Raw genomic sequence first — 19,829 nt, 5'->3', positions numbered from 1 at the left:
TAAGTATATGGTTATTTGAGTACTTCACAAATTATAAAATTAAAATCAAATTTGTTACAATAATTACCTTTTAATAAATATGGTCTAAAGCATAAATATTTAATTTGCATAATACCATGAAATTGATTATCCTACAACCCAATGCTTAGAATACTATATGCTTTAGTTAAAACTTTCAAGTCGATATTTAGGGATTATTAAAATATTTGATTTCATCTACTTTTCTCTTGTGTGCATCACAATTATTTAAACCTTACACTCCATTCAACCAATTTCTTATTTTCAAGTATTTTAGAGTTTTCTTATCTTCCTATTTTTTAGACGGGGAATATATTTTTTTCTAAACAATTTATCATCACTTTATTATAAATCTTGAAAATTATTCTTGTGTATAAGATTAGGTTCAATTGTATATTATAACATCCAATCTATAATACAAATGACATTTAAAAAAAAATTATATTAGAAAGTTTGGTAAAAGTAGTTCTAAAAATATGGCACACCTTAGTGAGAATGTGTAAGTGAAGCATTAGATCCTTTGTTACTAATTAATATTTTATATACAATCACAAGAGTTGCATTCAAATTAAACTTATTATCTTATCATTTTCATCTTTTAGAACATCTCTTACATGACATTTTTCATCATTTTGACATTATAGAAAAAAAAAATATTATTGGATATTGATCACTATAAAATTTACTTAATGTACTTTTATTATTATTTCAGTTTAAAACTAAACAAGGTGAAAAAAAGGATGAGTAAGGAATATAGCATAAAGAGATTGGTAGCTAGGTGATTGTCCAATTCATCTTGATAGTAAAATTTTAAAAAATATAACAGTCATTGAAAGAAATATTTTATTTTAAAAAATATGTGAGTAAATTGGTGAAAGTGTTGAAAAGTGGGAAAATAATATTTTACTAAAAATGGTGCTTTCAATTGATAACAACAATAATTAATCATAGGATATCATATAAATAAAACACATTGCTAAGATTATTTTTAATGCCTTAGCACTAGGACACAATGTGAATTTACACAATCCAAATAAAAGGGTTGTAATTTCTCACTCGTGGATTACATATATGCTAATTTGGTTGGTTGTGCAGATTAAAAAAGAAGTTCTAGTGGAAGCGCATTTTTCTTTTAAGGTAGATGGTCTCTTGGTTAAACAAGAAGCGAGATTCATTGTGTTTATCCATCGTATAAGTAGAGTATATTGTTACAACATCCTGCTGCACTCAGATGATGTGGATTAAGTAGACTTTGAAAGATGCAAATGTAGTTTATGATGAGCCTATTCCTATTATGTGTGATAATAAAAGTTCAATTCATATTTAAAATAATCCTATAAAGCATTCGAGAACAAACCATATTTCTATCAATGAACACTACATGAGGGAGAAAGTTGCAAATAAAGAATTCAGATTGGAGTATGTACGTACTAAGGACTAGATTGTAAACACTTTCACGAAGGCAGTTCAAAAAGATAACTTTGAGTATCTCCAATAAAAGATAGGAATTATTGTCCCTCCTTCTAACTAAGATGCATAGGATAAATTTCAGGATGAATTCTTAGTCATAGATTTATGTTGTGTGGCACTCTCAAGGGGAGCATTTGGTTGGTTTTTTGTTGTAATAAGAATATTTTGGATTGTTAAAAAGAGAGAGGTCTTCTGATAAAAGAAGAAGAGAACTGTTTTGATGTTGAAATGATGATTATTATATGCACCTTTTGTCCTTGATGTGAAAGGGGGAGAAATATTACTGATAGGGAGAGGTTATGCAATTGAGTTGCCATCAATAACAAAGGGGGAGAATGTTGGAAATGTTTGGTGTTTTTTATTCAAACTTGATGTGTGACAATATGTGTTGTCCTTAGTGATGTTTGTGTAGTTTATTGTATGGTCATTGATGTTGTTGATGTTACTATTGTTGATATTGTTGATGTACCGATGTTTTCACTAATGTTGTTGATATGACATCATATGTAGATTTTGTGTTGCTAGAGTTATAATGTAGTACCGATGGTTGTAGTTTCTCTAGGTTGTGGATATCCAAATTCATTCATGTTTGATATCTACACTCTATTTGAGATATCATTTTTCTATCAATGATGCTATTGTGATTGTATAATGAAGCTATCTTTTGGATGGAGACTATTGATGATGGCTGAGGATGTGTTCAAATTGGTTATAATACTTTTTATCTAGCTAATGATGTTTTCAAAATGTTTTGAGGTGTGATGGATCACAATATACAAAAAAAAGCATTTAAAGTCTAGCTAGAACAATTCTCTGCATTCCTCTGCTATTGTGAACTTGACCTTGTGGATTTGGAACTAGTGTTTGTGTTCCATGGATATTGCACTACTATCTTTATAGGTTATTGGTTTTGCAGCTAAATTAGTCTCAGATGGTTGTTTTCTAACAGTTTGGCTCTCTATCAAAAGCTGTTTGATTGGTTTAAAAAATGCTCCATATTCTTTTGTATTGATATTTCAAGTGTTTCAAATTGGAGGACATGATTCTAATGCTTGTGCATTATCTTAATTCTAGTTTCAAGTGGTGATGTGCTCACTAAGACTTGGTTTATTGATGTTGTATTTAGCACTTTGTTTCATGATAGTATAGTGATGAGGTGTTTCATATTTGTTTGTATTGCGCTAGCATGTATCGATCTGATAGTAAGAAAGAAGTTTTTGGAAGTGTTGTTAGATTTCATATGAATTTCCATGTATGTACTATGCATGGTGTTGGATGTTTTTGTTGGTACCGCATTTATGTCCGATGTGTTTTTGGGTAAATACAATACTTGGCTAAAATAATTTTGTTTACCAACTTGCACTTAATTCTTAATGATATGTGCCAATGTTAGAGAGTGTGTTAAGTTTTGTTTGGGTCCTACCTATAGCATATGAAGATTTGCTTTGAGTTATTTCATTTGAATGATGTATTTTGGGCTGACTAGTTGTGTGCTACATTTCATATCTACACACTCTTGTTGTCGACCTTGGATGATGTGTGCTAGCATGTATATGGTTTGGGGATGCTTAGAGAAGTTTAATATGATCTATTTGGGTCCTCTCCATCTCCTAGATTGGACAACATTTAAAAAAATTGTGTTTGGTTTCTATCTTGTTAGGACCAATGCTTGTCCCTTATTTTGGCCAACCTAATTGATGTTTGTAATGAAGAAAATGGTATTAATAAAAAATAAAATCACTATTATGATGTGTTTTCGAAGGAGCTGTGATGTGGGAGAGGTGATGAGGTAATGTGTGAAATATTTATGTTCTGTACATGCTTTTCATGATCATATCATTTGCAATGTGTCATGATACAAAGACAGTGAATGTGGTGGTGATTATTGTTGGAGTTTGTTGCTTGTGTATAATTTCAACGATAGCTTCATGGTTGGAGAAAGACTTTATTTTGCTGATTTAAAGATTTCTTGTCTATGTATCTTTCCCTCAAGCAATGATCTTTAGCTAACAATTCATTTGTATCTTGCCTTGAGATAGTTCATCTTAGCCTTCAAGTCTTCAAGGTGGTAGTATGCTTCCTTGATAGTGGCTACCTAAAATAAATTTTCAATGATTTCATATATATTGTGAGTTAACTCTCACCATGGTTTTTCCTTGATTAGGATTTTCCATGTAAATCTAGTGTTCTTTTGTGCATTGTATTTGACAATCCCATGTTTCCTTGTTATATTTAAAGTTAAGGATAAATTGATTGCATTTTGAAGATTAAAAGTTAAGTGAATCAATTTAATGTCTAGAATGATTCACACCCCCCCATCTCATTCCCAAGGTATGCTAAATTTTTTTGTCTACTTATGTATGTTTTATGCATCTTGTGTACATTCAATGTGTTTTGAAAAGGGTGTTGTGTAATGTTTATAATTTTTAAGTGGAAATTAATTAAATTATTTTTTATTAAGTTGTCTAAAAAATAAATAAAATATTCAAATGATGACTTAATATTAATTAATTTAAACCAATAATAAAATATTATTATTTGTCACTTTATTAAATAAAGTTCTCCAAAATATAATTAATATTTTAAGTTGACAAAGTCAAGTTAATGATCTAGATACTTCTTGGAGTTCTTTCTAAGGAGGCTAAATGGAAGAAGGAAGGCATGCTTGATATGATGCTTTTGATTTCATAAACAATTTAATATTTTTGGAGGTAAAAAACTCCAGGAGTATAGAAAGTCTAATAAAAAATCTAGTTCTTCAGGGTAGTGAATTCACTATGGAGTTCATTGTTGGGCCAAAATTGTATATTCTCCATTGGAGACAAAATTGTAAGATTTAGGGTTTATTTCAAACATAAAGATATTTGTAATAATAAGAATAATAAAGACTTTCAAATGACTCGTTATTGTATTTCTTAGTATTTTAATGGAGATAAATTTATAGTAGGCCTTTCATTAATCGGTCTGAAAAGAATTATATCCACCATAATAGTTCTGGAGGCATTTTGATTATCTTATTAGCGGATGGTTGAATATGTATTCCTATGAGTATGATGTTAGTTTTTTTTAAGGCTCCAATATTTGTCATTTTATTCAATAAATATTATTAAGTTAGGCTTTGCATATTAATATAAATGTTATTTTAAAAAGGTTCCTTTGGTCATGGGAGAAAATAATAATATTTCAAGAATATTCATCACTTAAGCTTAGTGCAAGCAATCTCTTGCAGTGAAGATCACTAGTCCATTAAAGTTATGTTGACTATAGTGGGCGGATTAATATTTCCATGTGGATATAATGTTTTTGGTGTGATAGAATAATAGTTCTGAACATATTGGCACATTAGTTTCAGTGGTGGCTAGCTTGAAATATTTCTCCTATATTTAATTAGTGCTAGAATAATTTGGGATGGCATTGGCTCTCATAGATCATGATATTTCATTAGTTCCTTGTCAAGGATTTATATCTTTCTTTGTTGTGGCTATTGCATGAGTCTCTCGCTTGAGGATGTGACAAATATAGGTGCAATAGTACTTCTAAGCAAGGTGGATTTAATGAGCATGGACTTTCTTTCCTATGGAAATCTTAATGTTGAGCTCCTAGAACAAGTCAACATTAAATAAGGAGAAACCAACTTGCTAGCCATTTCCATTATGTGTATTAGAGGTTTGAAGTCTTACATCAAAGAATTTAAACATATCTACTAAGTTATAGCGCCTTCAAATGTAGACACTAATTGTATTGATTTCAACCTTTCCCTAGACTACTGCAAGAAGAGGTGCCAACTATTTTATTAGTGGTGAATAATTTTTATGTCTTTTCTATACTTCTAAGTAGTACTAATAATAGCAAAGATAGCTGCAATTATATTCTATTAAGTTTCATATTTAAAATTGAGACTCTAAGTTTGGAACTCAATTATTGTTAGTTTGCAAACAAAGTTTTTGTTAATTTTCTATATCCCTATTTGGGTTGATTATATACGTGGCATATCTTGGAAAAATACAAAGGAGTAATTCTAGGTTTAGATCAACCACCATGATCAAGTGAAGAAGAAGCCAAACAAATGTTTTCAAATATAATAAGACCACTGAAGGAGAACAATATTTATTTGAGTTAGTTGGATCATAACACGTCATATGGGAGGACTTTGGTGCACACAAAAAGTGAAGAAAGTAGAAAATCTATAGAAAGCAAGTAACATTTTACAAGAAAAACTATGGTTTCATCACAATCTAGACCTTATATGCCTACTTTTATACCAGAAGATGGGCCTAGATAGGACGAACCCATTGAAGATAATGGGGATGTTGACATTTTGGCTAATTATCAAGCTTTGAGGGTAAATTTTCATGCAATGATCACTTTCAAACACTACTTGGAGAGTACTAAATTCAAAAAGTCTAAGAATAAAAAATGAAATCAAGGGAAGATGAACTATGGGTTGCAGAAAAGGTTGGGAAATCTATCACTACCTAGCTTTGATGGATAATCCAAGGGTACAACTATCTAGGTTGGATTCAAAAATCAGATACTTACCTTGATCTAAATCTAATGGAGAGTTAGGGCACCAAGTTTACTACTCTTCACCTTGAAGGAGTTGCACATTGGTTGTGGTATCATGGATTAGTAACACAAGGTGACGGTTCAATTGTTTCTAGGAATGGAGGAAACCGAAATATGCCTTTGACCTTATAGATTAAGATTGAGTTATTTACAACATCCAAAAATATAGTACTTGCAAGGGAAATAAAACATTCTAATGTACTAATCTAACACATAGGCATTCAATCACATGCTTAATTCTATTTCCCTCCTATCAATTAGAGTTCTTACATTCAAACAATTTCTCTTAGATTTAGAAATATAAATATACAAGAAAGTTATGGTGAATGGACAAGATCAATCAATACAAAATGGATCTCATAAGGAGATATTTCAAGATGTAGGAGTTTTCAAAATAAAATTATAATGCTTGAACTTAAAGAAGTGATAGAGCTCAATATGAGAGGGGCAAACAAATTTAGAGATATCCTCATAGGAAAAACAAGTAGAGGGAGCAATGTGTGATTAAACAAGGTAGTTAGAAATGAGAAATTATCCCACATTCTCTAAGTGCATGAAATTAGGAGTGAAAGAAGATAAAGAGGACATGGGTTTTGTGAAAAGGACAGAGACTAAGGGTAGAAGGCACTTTTATGAAATAAAAAGATAAATGAAATCCTTAATAATTAAAACGTCGCAAAAGGATTTAATGAATTGATGAAAATGATTTAATAAATTAATAAATTTTCATGATTTAGACATTGATACCCAATTCATTAATAAGATGGTTATGAGGATAACCTTTTACATGTCTACAATTAAATTATTTGATGCAAGACTTCAAACCTCCAATACACATAACTAGAATTGCTAGCAAGGTAGTTTCTCCTTAATTGACATTGATTTGTTTTGGAAGGTCAACATTAAGATTGCAATAGGAAAGAAAGTCCACTTTCACTAAATCGACCTTGTTGAGAAGTAATATTGCACATGTATTTTCCACTTTCTCATCAAATATCATGAGCTATGAGAGATAATGTAATCCCAAATTATTTTATCACTAACTCCAAATAGGAGAAATATTTCAAGCTAGTTGCCAATGAAACTAAGGTACCCATATCAAGAGATTTTCAAGAAATATTTCAAGCCAGTTGCCAATGAAACTAAGGTACCCATATGGGTTTTCAAGCCTGAATTAAAATATTAATCCACCTACTATATTCAAAATAAATTTGATTGACTAAATAATCCTCATGACAAGAGATTTCTTGCATCGAGCTTAAGTGATGAATATGCCCAAAATCTTATTATTTTCTCCAATGGCCGAAGGAACCTTTTTAAAATAACATTCACATTAACATGCAAATCCTATCTTGATAATATTTATCTCTTAACATTACAAAGATTGGAGCCTTGCAAAGAATGATAATATCATAGTCACGAGAATGTATAATAAACCATCTCGTAATAAGATAACCAAGATTACTTACAACTATTATGGTGGACATAAGTCTTTTCACATTGATTAATGAAAGACCCAATAAAATATATATCCATTATAATATTAAGAAATATAATACCTAGTCACATGACTGTATATATATTCCTATTATCGCAAATATCTTTATTTTTTGAAATAAACCCTAAATCTTAAAAAAAATTCTCAGATGGAGACTTTACAAATTTGGCCTAGCTATGAACTCTATTGTGAATCCACTTTCTAGAAGAATCATCTTTTTGTGTATCCCTTCTGTACTCCTAAAGGTTTTCATCTCTAAATATCTTAAATCATTTATCAAATCAAAAGCACCATATCGAGGATGCCTTCATTCCTCCATTCAACCTCCTTATAAATAACTTGAAGAAGCATCTAAAACATTAAGCCAAATTGGTTGACTTAAAGTACTAATTAAATATTTTGGAGAACTTTATTTAGTAAATTGACATCTAATAATATTTTATTTTTTAATTAGATTAATTAATTTTAAGTCATCATTTGAATTTAAAAAAAAAAACAATTTAATTAGTTGTCACCTAAAAATTAGAAACATTAGAGTCTTCCCAGCCCAAACATTGTTTGTCCTCAAGTGATTCTCAGTTGCACAACCAGGATCCCAAACCAGCCTTATGGAAAACACTATATCACTCTACTGCTCCATTCTAAAGCAATTAGATTATGAAAACCCACAACTCTTCCATGTGAATTTATTTCTTATATTATGCTTATCCACTCTCCTTCCAACATCGATTGATAATGATCCCACCACTACATTTAAATCAATAACATGTTGCATACTCATACTCATGAGTGTTTGTACACTCATTCCTTCTATATACTCCAATATGTCCATGATAGATGCATAAAGGATAGGAGCCTTATCATGAAATGTCATACGAGTGAAAAATATTTTGTATTAACATTATTTCCTCATCTTGAAGAATCAACTAGTAAGGCTACCCCATATTCCCATCATGATTACACATCATTATGATCATTCCTGCTACTATAATCAATTATTCTTCACCTACTAAAGCCCTGAGTATTATCTTCTTCTAATCCACAATGAAGTCTAACTCCATTTCCTAGGAATCCTGAATGTACTTCCCAAGAGAGTGCACAACCATTGAATTCCTAATATGACATGAGAATCTCTAATCCTAATCACGTAGAAATTATCATTGATGTTCTAGCCATTAAACTCAATATTCATCTATGGTATCCTCTTGTTGCATGTCATGTTAAATCCACCAGCCATCATGACATAGAATCCTTAAAACCATTCCAATGGCAATCCACTCCTAACCACCAAACTATCACTCACAAAATTGTGAGTTGAGCTGCTATCAACCAAACATGTCACTTGATGTCCATTCATAATTCCTCTTACCTTGAATGATCTATACTTGGGTATTCCTAGAAGTATGGTAGTAGCTACATGTGCTAAGGAAATGTTATCTTATTCTTCATTGCCACTCTCCGAAGTATCATGAATAGTATCATCATTGTTGGATGTAACTTCAACATAATGCATTTTACCTTTCTCAAGGCATCTATATGTTTGAGCACCCATGGTTCACGACAATGTTTTTTAGACTTTTGTCTTGTTTTCATTTCTTGTACGGTCCAGTATAGACTAGATGGTGTAAAATCATTGCCATATTTATATGTTAATTGTATTTGTTTTCAATAAGGTTGGTTTGCAGGTTTGATTGTTCCAGGTTGTAGGGATTTCTGTCATTCTTTGCAACTAGGAGCAAAACCCTTGCAAGTAGGGTTTAAGAGAAAGAAATGGCTCTAGCCTTGGAATTCTTTGATGGCACTTGTTGAAATCATTAAGAATGATAGGTTAGGTTTTGTACATAGTTTTAGAATAGGGTGTGTGATGTTGCAGGTCTAGGAGGAGGAGAAATAATGAAGACCTAGGCTCACCGCTTGGAGTAGGTGAGTTAGGACAGTAAGAAAAGTGTGATTTGTGAGAACTTGGAGATTGATGCAAGCCCAAGTGGAATCTGTATGGAAAGCCCTAAGAGTTTCCTTGAAGGTTCCCAAGGTTTTTAGAGCAGGATTTTTTACTAGTGAAAGGTTCTAGACCAAGTTTGTCAATCCATCGGTTAAGCCTAAAAGCCCACAAAATATTACAACATTGGAAACCACACCTATACAAATAACCCAGATGCAATTTTATAGTATTGTCTAAAAATTCCAAAATGGTATCCTAATACATGATTTATTCCTATGCTTGTTTGGGGCTTTTGCAAATTAAACCCCAAAAACCGCTTAAGGAGGGCTAATGCAATTAGGCCTATTTAGGTGCCGGTAGAGACCTCGAAGGCTTGAGAAACCATGGTGATGGATTTGGTGAGCCTTAAACTTAAAAACAAAAATGAATACACCTTATTAATGCATTGGGAAACCATAAGAAGAGTTGGTGTGTTAAGATCCTAGCAGGAGTGGTTGGAGCCCAGGAGAGGTGAGTGTGAGTAGCTGAGGTGACAACCTCAAGTGTACGTGAGTTGATTTTCTAGAAACCATTAGCTAAACCTAGGAGGTAAGTCAAGAAGGTTCAGACCTTAAAGGTCTCATTTTTATAACCCTTACCAAGTGCCATAGGAGGAAGGACTTGAGTAGTAGTAGGGTTGAGTAAGACAAGTCACTCAAGAAGCTGAAACAAACAAGGCTCCAAGACTCTCTGCATCAACAGCTAATTGAGCTCTTCCTGAGAATAACTTGTTTTTTTCTCATCCTGCAACCCATTTATATGCATCTTTAAACATTCCAAGCTAGTAGTAACAACTCCCTATAATTTTGAAAGCTGTTACAGTAGATGAATTGTGTCCTCTACATGTCTCATTATGAAAAACTTTTAAAAGATTCTTCTGTTGTTTTTTGTCAACACACCTTAAGAATGACCCATCCAAGCCCTTTTGGTATAGGATATCATCCACAATCACATATTTAGTCACCTTAATCTTAAATTTCTCTTTTCTTTTGGACTTAAATGCTTGGGGCATTCTCCATAAGCTAAGTAATGAGCCACATCATTGAAGCACTCATCTTGCAAGTTGACAAATAAAATTAGTGGGAGTTTGTCCTCCTCATTCTTGTTTTCAGCTATCAAATGACATAATCATTGCCCCTGGACTAACTTGGTCAATTAGATATCCAGATCAAACTCCTGAACCTTTGAAACCCAGGTTGCTCTATTATTCATTCCTACCTCTTGCTGAGTCAAGATACTTTTTATAGTGGGATTTGGCACAAAGACAATTGAATGGGAATACAGAATATAATACCTAAAATGATTTACAACTTTAATAATTACAAAGGCCTGCTTCTCAACTAATGAGTAATTCAATTCATGCTTTTTCAACAGAATACTGATGAACGCAATAGGGACTTCTTCATTCAGTTCATTACTTTCAGAGGAATACCGGACATTGTGTGTTTTGAAGAATAACAATACATGATAAAATATCTCTTAAAATTAGGATTTATTAATCTCCGAGCATGAGCAATTGCTTCTTTTACCTCTTCAAAGGTTCTTTTTTCATCTTCCTTCCATTTGAAAATTTGCTTTTCACTCATCATCCCTACAATGTGTTTGGTCATTTCATTGAATTCTAGCACGAACCTCCTGAGGAAACTCAGTTGCCCAAAGATTGATTTGACATCACTATTGTCTGATGGAAGACTTAACTGGTGAATATCTTTTACTCGATCAAGATCTATTTTGATACCATCTTGTGAAACTGTATGCCCTAATAGCTTTTCCTTTGTAACACAAAAAACTGACTTCTTTGGGTTGAGAGAAATACCATGGTCTCTACATCTTTGTAGCACAGTGTCCAAATCTATTAGGTGATTTTTCCTTCTTTTAGAGAAAAATGTCAAATCATCGAGATAGATAACTATAGTCTTACCAATGAGGTGATTGAATGAGGGATTCTTTGCCCTTTGAAAAGTTTCTCCCGCATGTACAAGGCCGAAAGGTATTCGATTGTAGGTGAAGGCTCCCCAAGGCATTGTGAAGGTTGTTTTGTGTTGGTCTTCTTTTTGTTACACTTATATGTTTATAACCAGAGAAACCATCAAGCATCAACATCATTTCTGATCCAGCAACAGTTTGGAGAATATGAGCCATCGCTGGCAATGGTTAATTATCCTTTAAACTATCCTAATTCAAGTTTCGAAAATCCACACAGATCCTTATTTCTCCATTTTTCTTGTGAACCGGAACAATATTGGCCACCCACGTAGAATGATAAATAAGATAGATGATCCTTGCCTAAAGCATCTTATCTATTTCTTTGAAAATAGAATCTACGACCTTGGGATTATAATTTCTTAATTTTTGTCTAAAAGGAGCCACTTCGGGTTTGAGGGGTATATGATGTTGAAACTAACCATTTCTGAAGTCTTTCAAATCCTCATAAGACCAGGAAAAAATGTCTAAAAATTTGTGTAGCAGTTTAGCAAACAAATGCCCTTCTTTAGAGTTGCAACACTTGCCTAAATTAACCATCTTTAGGTTGTTTTCATCACCTAAATTAATCTTTTCATATTCTGCCAATGTGTTAGCAGTTTGAGAAAGATTTTCTTTGACATACCTATCATTATGATCAAAGAGGCATTCTAAGGATACAAGGCCTTTTGGAAAATGATTTTCCTTCAACTGAAAAACTTCCTTTTTAAAACCTCCCCCTATATCTAGACAAAACTCATTACATTCATTCTCAAAACCTTCATAGAAAGAAGAGGCAAACATTTCAGCATTTTGCAAGAATTGGTTTATGTGTTTATCATTTCCAAACACTTGCCAAAAATTTGAATTAGCAGGTACATTAGGACGATATATAACTCCAATCCTGTAAACATCCACACCAAAATAAAGATGTGGGAGCAATAAAGACGCTGACACTGCCAAAAAATCTGTATGAGAATTTTCAATTCAATTGAGAAAGCATCAAAATATTCAATCTCATCCTAGACTTTGTTTTGTAATCTCTGAGCCTTTCATTCTTTATCAAGAAGAGACCTCGTACTTTTTTAACAATCAATTTTTCATTGCCTTTGGCACTCAACAATTTGATTCCCCTTTTTCTAGCTTTCTCTATTCCTTACAACAATGCCTTATATTTTGTGGTGTTATTAGTGTTCTTAAACTCTAATTTGAATAAAAAAAGAATCTTTTCACCTTCTGGGGAAATGAGCACCACTCTAGCACTAGATCCATTCAATGCACCACTACCATCAAATTCCATTTCCCACAAGTGTGCAGTAATATCCACTACATCTTCTTGTGTACCTTTTTTATCATTAGAGAGAGAAAATAATTGCTAAAACCACATTCTTGATACAATATTTAGGATTTTGGGTCATCAAAGGGAAAACAGTATATTTGGACTTTGGTTCAGGTTGAAGAGAAATTTTTTTTTTACCAATGGGAATTATTGCCTCAGACCAATCCATTTTAATTTCTCCTCCCAAATCCTTACAAAAAGTCCTTCTTAACAATATTCCATAACTTGCAGGAATATCAGCAACTAAAATAATCAACTTCACTCTTTTGCTAGGATCAACTTGCACATCTTTGATTTGACCTAGTAAAGGAATTTTCTTTGAGTCCATTGAATAAAATTTACTAAATGTTTTAGTGAGTGAAAGGCCTAATGCTTTAGCAACTGTAGAAGGTATAATATTATAGGAGGCTCTGAAATCAATAATGTAATTATTAAATTTAAATCCATTCATAAATAAAGACACATAAAATTGCTAGGGCCTTTGGTTAGGTACTGATGGTGATTCAATTGGTTCATTAGCTAATGTATTTAGAACTGTACTTGACAACTCTATGGATTTGGTATCTTTTTCATCCTATGGAGACTCAAGATTAATCAATGGTATGTTGGTGTATTGCAAATGAGAGGTTTCCCCCTGTATATATTTAATCAACTTTTCTAACACTTTAGGATTCAACCTAAGATATTCAGCAGGAAAAATCTAAATTTTTAATGCCTTGCAAAATTCAACAATATCAAAAGAAGTATCAGGATCAGCATGCTTCAACATCTAAACCTCTTGAGCTCTTGAACCATTCTCTGAGTTCTAGTTCAAAGGTTCTTTACCTTTAGCTACAATTTTGGGAAAGGTTGTGGTACCTATATTTTTGGATTGACATTGAGCTCTAGTGGGGATGGCACAAGAAGGGTCTCCAAGGGTCACTAATCTATCACCTCCTCTGTTTGAATCTGATTTGTACTCCAGGAAGTGTATTCCAGAGTTGCTAGGTTGCCCATGGACTTCTTCTTCTAGACCAAGTTCACTTATGGCCTCTCTTGTATTTATTATTTATGCATATGGAACAATCTATGGATAAAAATTACCATCATGATCATCAGTGAGATGAAAAACACACATATTCCCCTTAATTGGTGGAGCTTCAATTGCTAGTCTTTGTTGAGCGGGAGGCAATTGTAAGGCTATATTCCTAGTTCCCAAAGACTGATTTGTAATCCTCCTTGGTATGTCTTGATAAGGTTGTGGGTAAGACTTACTAGCCTTGGGTAACTGACTTTTGAGTGTTATGACATCATTCATCAATATGTAAATTATAGGGTTTGAAGAGGTAGAGGGTTGTGCATTAGCCACTTGCACTTCCCTCTTCCATTTTCTCACAGTAATAAAATCATCTTTTAACTCAAGAGCGAGTGTTTTAACATCATTCAGAGTTGTGACTCTCTATTTGGGAATCAAGAAACTTATCTCTGAGGGCATAGAGTTTATAAAAAAATATTTCAAGTTATCATCTGAAGGTTTCTGATTTGCAAGAATTTTATGGACAATTTTATCAAACCTAGCCATAAAATCTCTCATAGTTTCAAGGATCTCTTTTTTTAGTTGAGCTAACTGGGTCAAAAGGGAATTCTCATCTTCTGCTACTTTGAACCTAGCTTTAAACCTAGTTTTCAAATGTTGCCAGTTTGTTACTACATTATTTGGCAGATGATAAAACCAATTTGCAATGACTTCCATTAATATTTGTACAAACAACCTTACTACAACAACTTCATGTTGGAAACCTATTACACCACATGCAACATTAAATGCATTCAAATGTTCATCGATTATGACCTTCCCATCACCACTAAATTTAGGGAAATGATCCCTCGCTCTTTTGGGTAAAGAATTAAAATTTAGATCAAGATTCAATGGACCTACTACAACCCCCTATGGATTGTTGGCTTCCATCGGAAGAATGATATTAAGAGGTGTTGGTTTGATTACACTGGGTAAGGAAACACCATGCAAGGTTAGGGCTTGAGAAAATGGTGATACGGAGAATGAAGAGGATGGAGAAGGAGGTCTATTTCTTTCTCATCTCTTAGGTGCAAATGATGCCTGAAAGTTTAGGTTTTGCAATTTCTGAAAGACAAAGTCAACTATATCTTTAGACCTCTGAGACCTAGTGTATCTTCTTGGGTCCAGCCTGTTCACAATCCAAAATTTTGATAGAACTGGATAGACTCTTAAAAGTTCACAAGAAAAATCTATATATCCCATAACCAAATGACCAATCTTATTATTTGACTCCCCACCAGAGTCACCAAAAATCTGTTGGTTAATAGATTTTCCTTTCCTTTCATATTTTTAATGATGACTCCTGCATACCCTTGATGAAAATAAAAATAAACCAATAGTTGGGTGAACCAAGTATTGTTTTACCCTCTTCATAATATTGCAACTCCTCGTATGATATCTAATAATTTTTTATACGAATAACTCACACAGAAATACACTTTTTACCAGAGAGAGAGAAAGGCTTTTACATTCATATGTCAACACAATAAGAATGCTACAAGATAATTATCTATAAATATAAATATCATAGACTCAAACTTTAAACATTTCAATTAAATGTAAAGCTTACTTCACCAAGTATACTCAATGTAGCATAAATGTTAATCGATACTCGGTCATGCCTCAAAGGACAAGGGGGATCAAAATAATTTAAATGACAATGTACCACTAGTTTTCTTAATCAATAAATTCAAAGACTTTTAATAAACTGGTAATGAAGTGAAATACTCTGCACACAAGGGTAAATCCTAACAAAGATTTTCTCTATCATTCAAATGCACAGATTTGAAGGCTGGTAAAATATCTCATTTCATTCATATATAAAAAGTCTACACTAAAATTTAGAAGAAAATTAAGTCTACCAATTCCAATCAAAGTTTTTGGGACCTTTAATAAAGCTTGCTTACTTACATATATAGCCTCTAGGCTAATATTTTTTTGAAAATAACCCTAAATTATTAAACTCTACCCTAGAGTTAAAATAAATTGTTTCTTCAAACTAGATAAAACTTAAATGATCAAAAGCCATGGACAGGATGACAAATCATCCATAAACCGATAAAGACTCCAAAATGGTAGAAGAAGTTGTTGATTTGTCATGTTTTCTCACAATACCATGTACATTTTGCTACTCCAAATGTGTTGTTGAGAAATTAAGGATAACTTGATAGTGCAGGAGTCCAATGTGCAGAATGCACTACTTCCAGACTTCTTTGTCTATGTTTACCTGCATAACTTTCATTTTATGCGCTTCCAAGTGATCAAAGAAAAATGCTAACATTGATTCTATCCTTTCCAATTTGGAGAAGTCATCTATAGTTAGAGACTTTGTTTCTTTAACAAGATGTGCCCTTTCTTTAAAGGTTTTAACAAGATGTGCCCTTTCTTTAAAGGTTCATCCTCCTCTAGGAGTTGTATATCGATGCATTTTCAATATTTTTGCATCGTATCAATAAGTTATTTTAATCCTTTTATTAACTTGATATATTCTTCATGACCATGTTTAATGATAGAGTTCCTCCATTCAACATTCTTTCTTGATACATAAAGTACGTTGTCATCTAGGTTATCCATTGGTTTCTCAAACAAGAAATTTCATGATGCCAAATTTTAGTGCATCATTCATCTGCGCTAAGACTACTGCCCATTTCTTTCTTTCTTTCTCCCATGCAGTAGCTTCCAATTTCATCTCTTTACTCACAGTTATGGTGTTATCATACACCTTGATCAGGCTAGCAATATAGTTTTTGCTCTACTGCACTATGGATTCAAGCCACTCATCAAATAATTCAGCTATCATGTGGTTTCTTTGGACATGATCCAATAGCTTTTGATTTACTGGTGATTTAGGGTCAAAGGACAATGGCATATGTGTCAGAGGCTAAGGACGCGAGTGATGTATGACATTGATATATTCTGTCATCTGGGTAACACCTTGTTTCAACTCCTTCTTATCCTTTTCATCTTTCTAGGTCCTTGATATCATTCTTTTAGTGGAGGATTCTAAATGTTGGGCATCCACAACCCTTGAAGCAACTCCCAGGTCAATTTTCTCAACAATAAAATCATTCTTAGTGGCTTTTTCTGGGTCTTTATCTGAGATAGGCTTAGCTACTCTGCTACCCAATAGCCTATTTCATCATCAACCTCCATCATTACTTATGTTTTAAGCTTTTTGGGTTTGGATATTTTCTCAAGGAAATTACTTACCATATCCTCTATGGGAATATTAATAGAAACAATATTGTGTTTCTTTCCAATTGAAGCTCCAAGCCATCAAGAAGTACTGGAAGTGTTTTTGGGCGGAGGTGTCTGATCATCAAGTAGGTTGACAATAGTCATGGTGCTCATCGTATTTCGATTTTCTTTAGGTTCTTTCTATGCATCCACATCATGCACTGAAGGATTATTTAACCCTTGTTGATCCATGATCACCTGAGTTTCTTCACTCGAATTTAAGTCCACCACAATCTAGTTCGCCATTGGTTCCCTATTTTTCTATTTGCTCCTTAAATGGGTGACTCAAACTACTGAAGAACTCAATGGGGATTTCTTTGATCTTCTGGTTTGAACCTCTCCAATTTTAAGCCTTGTGGCACCTGCAACATCAATAATTACATTAGAGGAAGAAATGGGAATCTGTGTTTTAGCATGAAGTGGACCAACTATTAATTCTTTAGGAGTGATAATCGACTCCTTTCTAAATTTATGGTCCCTTAACCACTTCTCTATTTTCCTTATGACATTGAAGGACTTGGCTTGAATATTTTCTTCTTCATTGAATTCAAGATCCAATACATCTTCCTCTTCCTCTTCTTGTATTCCTGACATATTAATGGACAACCTCATTGTAGTAATCTGATGCAAGTGAACCTTAACCATAATCTCCTTCTTATTTCAAATTAATCACAATAATTTTCCTAATAGTCTTCTAATTGAGGTTCATGGAATAAATTGTCATTAACATTTAGGTGTTCTACAATAGAGCCCCTACTATCAAACTTATGTCTGGCAATGGAAGGCTGTAAATTCATTTTCTTGAACTCTAATTCTAGGTTCAAGCCATCACAAATAAACTTAAAACTATAATATCCAAGTTCAATCGGGAAGGAAACCTCGGATTTACTCTTCTCCCCTCACCTTTTGTCAATGTGGGCTATCTATCTACAAAATTCAATAAGCACATAACTATCGAAGGCATACCTAGGCAATTTCAATGGTTCACCTTCAAAGCCCCCCACTCTAATATAAGTAAATCTGGGAAATTGGATCAATTAGCTTCCATATATATTGACCAGATCCTTGGCCTCAACTGATTTCCTTTTATTTGTGTCTCCCTGCAGCTCAAAGACAAGTCTTCCTAAAAAAACATCATTCCATCTTGTGAAATTTTCTGCATGTCTCTATTGTTGCAGGTATGGGTAATAATCATAAACCTTCATGTCGTCCACCCATGGTTCGTCATGCAACCCTTACCACTCTTTGGTACAAGACAATATATAAAATAGATATGAGGACATGTAAAAACTTGACATTCCAACAAAGTTACTGAAACCCTCATGGAGCATTTCAACAACAACTTGCACCTAGTCAAGATATTTCTTGCTAGCTATCAACACCTCCGTGATGAAATTCTCTCTTGTAAGAGGTTTGGGTAACCGGGACCCCCCTTTCTGAACCTTTAGAAGACAATTCCTCGCAATGATACTTTTATATGTTCTTTTCTTCTCAGATAAAAATGTGTATGAGGTACCAATTGACCAATCTTCATATGGCTCTTTATGAGGGACTCCAATTGCAACCATCATCATTTCTCTATTAATTTATACTAACAATTAACCACTACTGGTCCTAATGCACCTGCTATCGGTATCATATCTATCCATACATGCTATCACCAATTCTGGACAAGGAGCGGCAGTTGGGAAAGAAGTAGCTTCAATCAAGCCAGTTCTAACTATTCTTTCCATCATCAAGTTAGCCTCAGGGTTTCTAGCTATTTCTAAAAAATCTCCTAAGTCAGCTTGGGCCAAAAAAATGTCACCCAATTCTAGAAGTGTACTAACTAGGCATGATGTGTGACCAAGTTTTGGAAGATTCGGCCTCATAATGGCCGCTTTTATATTTATCAAACAGTTCCTAGAAAGAAAAAAATTCTATTTCAAAACAAAGAATTTTCCTACATTGACTTTTTGAGCTAGTAACACAGCATAGGAGAAATTATCAAAACTCACCTGTTACCACCATCAAATCTGTGAAACCCTAGGAAGTATGGAGTTGAAATTACCTTCAACATCCTATGCTTCTCCAACAACAACAACTACCACTTTCACAATTTGAGAATTCACATGTTAAGAGGCGAAAAAACTGAGTAATGCCTACACAAGCCTCATAATGATTCATCTGAATGTGTGAGGTAACCAATGATTTGATGGGATCCTGACAACTTTCTTAATTACACCTTAACTCCGAACAAATGGCTTAAGTTTTCATGATTTCTTTCCATAATTAGAATTTTGAAATATAAGATACCCATAATATTCCTTTTGCCCCGCCACCTTTTGTGTTATTAATTTCCTTGGGGCCAACTTGAAATGAACCTTTGAACTTTGAACCATTTAAAAATAAGTTCATTGTTTCAAGTTCAATCCTAAGAAAAGAAAAGAACTCCTGACTTGTGGCTCGACACAACACTGGGAATGAGCAAAGACTTTTAACAAACATAAAGGAAGACTTTGAACCTTGAACATTGAACCACTTTAGGAATGGTTCAAGGGTTCAAGTTCAAGACCAACTTAACATATTCACACTCACTTGCTTAACAACATAACAAAGTCGTGACACACACAAAGGCACCGGTTGAACTTTGAACCTTGAACCAATATGCAGCTTCAACCAATGGGTTCATTGGGGAAGAAAAGGTGAAACTTAAAGGAAC

The sequence above is a fragment of the Cryptomeria japonica genome, unplaced genomic scaffold (assembly GCF_030272615.1).
Source record: "Cryptomeria japonica unplaced genomic scaffold, Sugi_1.0 HiC_scaffold_333, whole genome shotgun sequence".
In the NCBI taxonomy this organism is placed as follows: domain Eukaryota; kingdom Viridiplantae; phylum Streptophyta; class Pinopsida; order Cupressales; family Cupressaceae; genus Cryptomeria; species Cryptomeria japonica.
This window is presented reverse-complemented; position numbering follows the sequence as displayed.